An 11,139-nucleotide genomic window follows, 5' to 3' on the forward strand; every position below is an offset into this window, starting at 1 on the left:
AACCTAACGATTCTGTCGGACCTTTCCAGTGTTTACAGTTTTATGTAAATTGGCTAACTTGTTATCCAATTGCTACACTGCTATAATTCATAGTGACTGGTTGACCTGGTTTGCACAAAAGAACACGTGGTTATGTTTGTGATACTGTTTGTGAGCAGTTGACCTAGCAATGAATGGAAAAGGTGTGGCTAAATGTTCCGCTACGAAAAACCGGAAATGTAAAAAAAAAAATCGTATTCTAAACTCCTCCTTATTAATCATTTGAAATAACATTGTAGGAACTACAGCGTTGACCTAAATATTTATAATGACAATCAAATAGGCTTGTGAAAGGTTTTGCCATATCTGAGAACTTAAGCTAACAAAATATTAATAGATGCAAGTATGTTTGTCATTCATTATGTCCCTCTGTTATTGGCCTTTCCGGTGTTTAGCAGTGTAAAATTTAGCCCTCACTCCTTCAATTTCTATTCATTTCTAGGTACATTATCACAAACAATACCATATGTTTTCTTCCTGTGCTTTGATTTAACAAGAATTTGAGCTGCCAACAATTCAGAGCCTGATCAGCCGGCACGGTGCGGGTAATGCTAGCAGGTTTGGCACTAGTCTGGTGGGGCAAAGGCTAATCGCTCGATTCCAGCAGAGAAATGATTATAACACCACCTTGTCGTCTGCGTAATGTCAACGTCAAAATTTGAGCCGCGTCATGACAAAACCAACATAGTGGGTTTGCGACCGGCATGGATCCAGACCAGCCTGCGCCTCCGCTCAGTCTGATCAGGATCCATGCTGTTCGCTATCAGTTTTGCTATAGTACAGTCCCTGGGGACCTTTTGTGTGCAAAAAAGGTCCATGGATAAATGTTATACCAATGTAAAGCTAAATGTTTGAAGTTTACAAAAAATTTGGGTAGACATGTCAAATCATGGTACGTTTTGAGAAATCCAAGATGGCCGCCAAGATGGCCGCCAAATTATAGAAAAATGGCTAATACGCAATTTATATGATAAAATTAGTTCTTTTTTGTATTTATTTTGGTACAGGTGATGTTAAAACTTCACATCCTATTGGAACAATATGAAAAAGGGTCCTTTTTCCATTTTCTTATACATATACTCTTGTTTTCATAGAGAAATTTTGCTAAAAAGGCATGAAAAAGTATCAAAAATCGACTTTGGGCTGGCATTTTTTCCTTTCAGTCGAGGCATAGTGGTGAAAATGAGTATTTTTACCATATATTACAAAGACCTGATCAACAACTTACTAATTGTACCTTTATTTTTATTTTTATTGGGTAAGGATGTGAATTTTGACATTCCTAAAGTGGGTGGGGTACACAAAAATTGAGTCCCAATTTCTAGTGAATTTATATATAACGATTATTTAGACTAAGAATAACCAACAATATTACATTTTGAAATGTTTTTAAAGTCTTTAATTTTTTAAAGGTAGATTTACATTCAACCAACAACATTAATTGGTTCTGTTGCCATGGCAACAAAGTGGTAAAATGAGAGAAACCCGGAAATGTATGAGGTTTTCAGTTTTATCATTTCAAGCATGTTGTAGAAGTTAATGTCATGATTATGCATTACAGAATTCAGAGTTGGATACTTCACTACATTTACTTTCCGTGAAAAAACACAAATATGAATTAAAACATCGGTAACATTTTGCTGAACAGTTACTGTAACAATAAAAACGCTTAAAGTTTTAGAGGCAAAAGATAATAATGAAATCTACTCAGAGTTATATTGAAAAATAAAATTTATGCTTGATGTTTGGCCCGATTTGTGAAAAAAGCTTTTCAACATTCTTCATTTATTGGTCATTAAATAATAATAATAATAAATAACAAATAAAGCAAAAAAAATTCCACAGATCAAATGTGATAAGAAGGAAGAGACAATATGTCAATATGTTGTGATGAAGAACGTCTTCAAGATAATGTGCCATGGATGCATCTGAAAAACCTCTCATCTCAATGCAATACAAGCCTGAGATGATAAATATTTTAACAGTTGGAGAAACATGGATAAAATCACCATTTTGTGTTTAAAATTTGACGCTTTCTTCTATTCTAAAAAAATATAGAGCAGCATAAATTATAAATCCTGTATAGATGTCTTGCTACGCAAAACAAATAGGCCATATTCCACCGTTGCCTCAAAATTCTTTATAAATTATTTTGTGACCTACAGGTCAGACCACCTAATGCTTTGTTATACGGTCAGTATGTCTTAAATCATCATCAACAAACTCCGGACTGTTCATCAAATGGCGTCTTGTCTTATTACCAAAAACAACCCCTCCATTTAAACACATTAAAACGTTGTATAGAATCTCCATTGTTTTACCTATTGAAAATCGGGTACAGTAGGGACAAACTCCAGTATACATTAAGAACAAGCTACAGAAGAATGTACACAAAACTACAACTTAAAAGTCTCAAATTAATTATACAATATAAGTAATTCCGATATGTAAACAATATGAGTTAGAAATATATGACTTTTTAAGTAGATGGCGGTCTATTATAAATCACGTTGAAAAGAATTTAATGGTATGTTTATATGCAAATAGTTTTACATAGTCATATCTAGATTTGTATAATTGTTGAAATTTCATTTAATGTCGAGAATGCTTTCTTAATGTTTATAACTATGATTAAACGCATTTAAACATGTTATATACATCAGAGAGGCACTTAATAAATTTGGTGTAATGATAGATTTAAATTTGCTTTTGTTTTTGACCGTTTTTACCAGTTATAAGAAAATACGTGTTTGTAAAACTTTAGGAGCGATTTTTGTACCACTCACACAAAAAGTATGTAAATTGTCGTCACGTCGTAATAAGCTATAAGTGATATATAGGTGAGCATTCAAATAAAATCTCAAAGACATTAGTAATCATATCAACTGTTACAGTTTCGTTATTTTCTCATCATCAATACATATCAATAAATCATGTGGAATATTACCCGCGGCTGAACGTATCCAAAATTCATATAAGCTTTGTTTTAAATAAGTCATTATAAAAGTGCAGTCTTAAAACCATAGTTTCAATGTAATTGGAGATGAAAAAAACCAGCATTTCTCAAATTGTCCCGTAGCATGTAAGGCACGTTAGTGTGTTCCAAATTAAGATTAAGTTCAGGATGTATTTGAATTTGGAATCAGGATGAACATATGACTCTGATTTCTTTATTTTACAAACAATTTTAATGTTTTCTTTATTTGAATAAGCCAAATTTCACTTTTTTATAGACTTTGCAATTCTGATTTGCCTTAAAAGATGATCAGAATGTGTAAATATTATGAAATAATGCACGGAGGGAAACATATTAAGGCCTTCCACAGTAAAGCAAAAAGTCGCCACAAAGCCTTTTAAAGTAAAAATAGGCTATATTTGAAAATATTTGACAGAATTTTGTTTTTGTTGTTGTTTTTTGCACAAATCGGATTGTATATCTAAGTCACAGAAGTTAAAAAAAGAACTGACAATGCATTTGTTTTCAAATATTCACAGAAATAAATAAAAAGATCTTGAGCTTTTATATGTATGGCTTTTTCAGATGGGACTGAACCAACATTGTTTATCACCTTTCACGTAGCGGAAAGGGGATTATAGGAATGCCCTCTGTCTGTCAGTTCGTCCGTCCGTAACACTTTCGTGAACATTTTTTGAAATAACTTGGCACAAGTGATCACCATAATGAGACATATGCAAAGCGCAATAATTGGGTTGCTACCCCAAGGTCAATGTCACACTTTAAGGTCAAATGTTAAAAGTCTTCATTTAATTATAAAAGGTCTACATTTCGTGTCCACTCCATAACTTTTTTAACGCTGAAAAGTTTTGAAATAACTTGGCACAGCGGATCACCATTATGACACGACGTGTAGTGCGCAATAATTGGGTTGCTACCCAAAATGTCAAGGTCACACTTTAAGGTCAAATGTTAAAAAGTCCACATTTTGTGTCCGCTCCAACATTTTAACCGCTGAAATTTTTTTAAAATATCTTGGCATAATTGATAACCAGTATAAGAACATGAGCAGAACGCAAAAGCTGGGTTGCTGCACCAAAGGTCAAGGTCAAATGTATAAAAATGTACATTTTGTGTCCCCTCCAGAACTTTTAAACCTATGAAATTTTGTTTAAATAGCTTGGCACAATTGATTGCCATTATGAGACGATATGCAGATCGCAATAATTGAATTGCTACCCAAAAGGTCAGGGTCACACTTACAGTTCATATGTTAGAAAGTCAACATTTCGTGTCTGTCTCTAACTTTTAAACCTCTGATTTTTTTTTAAGATAACTTGATCATAATGATCAACATTATGACACCATTAGCAGAGCACAATAATCAAGTCACAACTCTGAAGGTCAGGGTCATACTCAACGGTCCAATTTAAAAACATCTGTTTTCATGTCCGCTCTATAACTTATTGACAATTCAAAGGTTTTAAAAATACTAAGCACAAATGATTCCCACCACGACACAATCTACAGACCTCAACATCCAGGTTGCTGCAACCAAGGTCAAGGTTATATGTTCTCCATAACTTTTTGACTTTATGCAAGATTTTAAATAACTTGGCACAAATAATCACCATCGTGAGACTATGTGCTTATGATATGCATGACACAACATCAAGGTCATAATTGGTAAAAGGTCAAGAAGTACACATTCATATTCCTTATGAAGCCCCGGAGTTAACTTTCTTTACACAGTGTAAATATAGGAAAAGCATGAAAATATTCTTCTCCATAACTGCAGGACCTAGTATAGAATACTATTAAATTTGCTTTAATTACGACCTTGTGGTCAAATTCATTTATGCCAGGGTCATTTCATTTAAAATACAGGAAAAGCTAAAAAAAAAAACTTCTCCCAAACCGATGCCTATAGCTAATTATTTATGTTGAAGCCTTGTATAGACCAGTACAAAATTAATCCAACGAAAATTTAACCTACGCCTAGGGACAACTTATTTCATATGGAGACACATAGGAAAACCTTTTGAAATCATACTTTTTTCCAAAACCAAATGCACAGATCTTAGATTTTGGGTTAAAAGCATCAATTTTGTCAAAAAGACCAAATCTTGACAATCCGGTCAAAGTTGACCTAACCCCAGGAGTCGTTTTACTTTGTGTTATAATGAAAAGGCTTTGAAAACTTTCTTCTCCATAAATAAAATGCTTTGATATTTCAGTGTTAAGCATTCATCCTATGACCATATCAATTTATGTCACGATATAATACACAACTACTAAGCTTGGTTAAGTCATGATCCGTTTGATTATAATTACCTTTCCCAAGGGTCAATTGATTTACATAGTCTAACTTATATATAAAATCCATTATAAAATCATCCAACCCCATTGTTTAGAGCTTGTGAAATAATATCTAGAAAGATTTTTACCATGTTTCTTCAAATCATGATAGGGCCGGACCTGGGTTATACGCCAATTTCAACACTTCTTTGTTGATAGCTTTAAGGTCGGTTAAACTATCTGAATTTCATGGATAAATAACCAGAAGAGTAATGACCAATTTCTACTAAGCTACGGTACTAACTTTTTTGACAGACAAATGACCGTAAAACTCAATGTCCGAGATCAATTGTTGTCTGTAGAACAAGAGACGCCTGGACTTCACAGCCGACACTCTCCGTAAAAAAGTTTGCAGGCATCAAATAATGATCATGAGTCTGGATTAAAACAAGAGCTGGTTGAACCGGGTGATGCTCCCCGACTAGGTTTTGGACACACGCCCGACGACTATATGCTGCCCCGAAATTTTTTGGGGAGCACAAAAAGGTCCTGCCTAGATGTCGATTTTTATATAAAAAACTCTTTATGTCAGAAATCACAATGCAAGACCATTTGGTTGAAAGAATTGTCTTGTGTTCTTCTTTGATTGTTTAAATCATGGCCCCACTGGTATAAGGTGACCTAGAATTTAAGACCTCGTGACCTTCTTTCTTGTTTTTGAAGCTAAAGAAATTTGGATAACAGACACAATATGACATGCCAGGTGACCTTTATCTGTTCTAGTGACCTCTTTGTATTTTGATTGTAAAATTTCAGATGCAGAATTATACACTGAGATCAGTTGACCTAGAATTTAATCTAATGCAAGTTAGAGTTTCATAATACAAGCTACAACCAAAAAGTTTGAACTCAACAATAAATTCGATTGTCATTAAAATTTGATATTGGTTGACCTAGAATTCGAACCAGTGACCTACTTATTTCTCGTTTTAGCTACAAAGTCTTAAATGTTTACCCTATGTACAGTTTCAAACATTTGATAATGTTTATATACATTTCTACCTTAATTATCCTTTCCAAACATAACAACATGCACATTTTACATGACCTTTTTCTATGTATAGCAGTTTGAAAACAAAGCAAATGCATGAATAAATTTATTCATCTAATTTCAAAATATCGGCTGTTATCTGTGTTGATAATTTGCTAGAATTAAATTTGACTTCTTTTAATGTTATATTTTTTTTTCAATTTGTTAACATGGCATGGTGCACAGATTATTTATCTTTAAGTTTTTGTAATTCTTATCAACATGCTTAAAATGTTTAAAAGTTGAAAGTGTCATACGTTTTAGGTGTGTCTTTCATTTTACTTCTCCGTTGCCATGGCAACAGAGGATGTTGAATATTGATAAACAAAATATCAGTCTCAGTTTCTTAATTATTTATAACTTTAGGTACCTGCTAAAGTGCAATACATGTTGACTATTCATAGTTTTAATTATCATAACAAACCAGTTAACAAAATACTGAGACTTAATTTTCGTTACCCCACCCACTTTAAGAATATCAGAATCTACATTCTTTAACAATAAAGATACAAAATAAGGGTGATATTAGTATGATATTGTTTAAGTCTTTGTAGTATATGGTAAAAATATTCATTTACACCGCTATGCCATAGCTGGTAGGAAAAAATGTCAGCCCCATATCAATTTTTGATAATTTTTTCATGCATTTTTTAGCAAATTTATCTATGAAATTCAGAGAATATGAAAAAATAATGGAAATGCCTCCATTTTCATATTGTTCCAATAGGATGTGAAGTTCTTACATCATTTATACTAAAATAAATACAAAAAAAAACTAATTTTATCAGGTAAAATGCGTATTAGCCATTTTTCAATAATTTGGCGGCCATCTTGGCGGCCATCTTGGATTTCTCAAAACGTACCATGATTTGACATGTCTACCCAAAATTTTTGTAAACTTCAAACATTTAGCTTTACATTGGTATAACATTTATCTATGGACCTTTTTTGCACACAAACGGTCCTCAGGGACTGTACTACTACTTGTAATAGAGTTTGAAAGCGAACAGCATGGATGCTGATCAGACTGCGCGTATATTTAGATTTGGAAAAGAGTGTTGCAATTTGTATTTGATTCTTTAATCTCTATATAATGGACAGCATAAAAGAAAATGATACTCTGATTCAACAGCTTGGATGAGAACAAAATTTACATAATCTCGCATTTCTATCAATAATGAAGATACCGCAATTAACGGCTTAAATGTGATTGTCAAGTGCCCGTGTTAATCTGATCAATGTATGAGGTGAACAATTAACTATACAGTTACATCAATGGATAAAATTACGAAAAATGCCGATCAAAAATGATGTTGTTTACATCAATTTAGATTTTCTTGTATTTTAGAATGTACACTTAATTTTATTATAAATCTGAGAAAGAAGTTTTTTTAGTTCACAATTTAAATGTCTATCAAAAAGTATGTCCAGTTAATATTAAACGATTGACATTTACAATAAATGTAAGTTATAAATGTCAAATTATGACTTACATTACGACATGTGATGATTGTCACGTTCCTTTTTAGCTCGACTTTTCTATGAAAAGGGGAGCTATCCTACTCGCCCCGGCGTCGGCGTCGGCGTCGGCGTTGGCGTCACACCTTGGTTAAGTTTTTCGTACCACCCCACTTTATTTCAGAAGTATTACAAGTATGGCTTTGAAACTTACCATACTTGTTCACCATCATAACCTCCATCTACAGACAAGAGTACATAACTCTGTCAAGGTTTTTGACAGAATTATGGCCCTTTTTTTGACTTAGAAAGTGTATTGAGCTTGGTTAAGTTTTTTGTACCACCTCACTTTATTTCAAAACCATTGGAGGTATTGCTTTGAAACTGACCATACTTGTTTACCATCACGACCTTCATCAACAGACAAGAGGACATAACTCTGTCAAGGTTTTTGACAGAATTATGCCCCTTTTTGACTTAGAAAATACATTGAATATGGGTAAAATCCACTTATTGCCTTAACCCTTTGAGATATTGCTTTGAAACTTTTAATGCTATTTCACATCATTACCCCCATCTGTACGCAAGAGAAGGTAACTCTGTCAAGGATTTGTTTTAAAAATTAAGGCCTTTTATCGACTTAGAATCTTGGTTAAGTTTTTAGTACCAGTCCACTTTTTGACTGAACTGTTTGAGATATTAATTTGAAAGTTGGAATACTTGTTTACAATCATGATTCCCAAACATGTCCAGGAGAAGGTAATTCTGTCAAAGATTTTATTTGAATTATGGCCCTTAACTGTCAATGTTTTGTATTATAGGCAAGCACTAAAAAACTTAAAAAATCTAAAAAAATTCATTCCTATCCACTTGTTCACTTTACCATAAATTATGTCATAATAAAATAATTCTTCACTAAATATCTTAATGCTCATGGCCATTGTTCACTTTAAAAATACAGAGATTCTTGTATTGCCTTTTACTGCAAAAACTTTTTTTATTGGCAAGCAATAAAAAAGTCGAGCGCGCTGTCTTACGGACAGCTCTTGTTATAAATGTTCTGGCTGGGGGGGGGGGATCATGACCATAGCCCGTTCTCATGATAATACCCAATTACATCTACTCGGCCCTTTCCGTCAAACTTTGGGAGTTTCGACTGAATAAATATGTCACATTATCCATAAAGCCAGTCCGCATAGCTAAATCGGTTAGAGCGCGAGACTTGTAATCTCGACATTGCGGGTTCGATTCCCGGGCTGGCCAGCTAAAGTTACTATTCAGTCTTTCGGATGAGACTTTAAATCGACGTCACGCTAAAGAACCAGGAGAAGCTTCTGGAATCGGGGCGTCTTTCTGTATCTGTAATTGCACTATCCTCCAAAATCTAAAATGACATACTCTTCTGGAGGACTCGCCAATATGGGCAACAGGTTGCGAGTATAAATAAACGCAAATACACTCACACACAAAGAAGCACAAAGGTGTAAATATCAATTTTATATAGCTAGCGATGTCCCCTATACCGAAGATCGCATTGTGTCACGAAATATTACATAATACATGGTTTAAATTTGTTATTTCATGCTATATTCTTTTATTATAAACTGTCCAGAAAAGGAAATGACGTGACCTTGCTCACATTACATGTATTTACTTTTCATTGTCTGGAATAAATCATGATGGTACACGTTATTCGAACCTTTCAGGCTTATAATTTCGGTACCTATTGTAACCTTTCACACCATGCACTGGTTACTAAGTACAAATAAATTATTATATATTATTTTTTGTTGAAATAGATCTGAAATTAGCTCAACTAAGTTATTAGATTTTAATGATTTATTGAACTGTAATTTGTTTGGTTTTAAAGTTTTGCATTGAAATCACTTAGAAACAAGAAGTCCAAAATCACAATAGATCTATGGAAGTCATTATGTGCATCAATTATAATTGTGCTCAGTATAGAAATAACTATTGACGAGACTAATTAATACGTCATAATATAGAGAAACGTTACCACAGCCAATGAAATTGTCGGTAGTTAGAACAAACATGTATCACTAGTAAGTAAAATGTTAATGTTTAAGACGGGGAATCAATAAGATTTTACTTAAAGATTATGTATGTTGTGATCAAAGTGGTAAACCACATTAAGTGAAATTATATATATTTACATAATTTATGCAAATAAAACAATTTTCAAACATCGAAGAATATGTAAAATATGTGCTGCAGATATTTTTGCATATATGTAATCATAAAGATATATGCATTCGTTTCTTATTGTAAAGTTTGACTTAAACTTTATAGAAAATAATTTTTTTATTACCTCCCTTTATATACATGAAATGTTAAATTCGGTAATATCTTTATAACTAAAGCTTTATGGAACCTACAATATTGATAAATCTTAATTTGAGCATCATATTTATGATTTTAAACTATAAAAAAGATTGTGTTACAGGATCTTTAATATGTTCTAACTATTACATGGCTCACCTGAACAGATCAAATTAGTAGCGGTGAGTTCATTAAGCAATGTCAAGGACACTTATGCCTTAGTTTCTGAACACCTGTTTCATCAACTAACTTAGAAACTATTCACTCAAAACCTCATGCAATAGTTAACACTATAGAATTATCGAGATTTACTATACTGATTGGGGTCAGTGGGTCAATACCTTTTCTACTGATTTAGTGGTTGGTGACCACCCCGAAAATGCCTGATTTACTTATTTTCTTTGTTCAGTGGTTGTTGATCAGCCAGTCGCTTTTTTTATCAACAATAAATGCATGTTTCTTCTATAATAAAGTAATTAAATTGATTTTAGATATCTTAACAAGAACATTGATGTTGAAAATGTTGAAGTACCATAATCATTTGTAGGGTCATCGTCGGATACCCACGATTGATAAACATGTCACATAACATGCAATCAATGCATCTGATGAATGATAATGGTTCGGCCGTGGGTATCCGACGATGTTGTAGGGTAAGCAAAATAATCTCCAAAACGTCAGCATTTGTTGCTGGAAAACCATTATCTGGATTAAATGAAAGTCATACATATCTGTCAGAACACATATAGTACTGTCATGTGTACAAATTAGGCACTTTTGATACACTCCTACCTCATTTATTTCTGATGCATAGTCTTGATACTTTCATTTAATTATTAACATTATATTAGTGATTATCTGTACTATTTTCGCAGGCCTGAGAATATACCGTTTAATGTCTTTCTTTCTTTTTTCTTTCTTTCTTTCTTTCTTTCTTTCTTTCTTCCTTTCTTCCTTT

Source organism: Ruditapes philippinarum, unplaced genomic scaffold (genome assembly GCF_026571515.1).
Source record: "Ruditapes philippinarum isolate M1 unplaced genomic scaffold, ASM2657151v2 ctg1116_1_1_1_1, whole genome shotgun sequence".
NCBI lineage: Eukaryota > Metazoa > Mollusca > Bivalvia > Venerida > Veneridae > Ruditapes > Ruditapes philippinarum.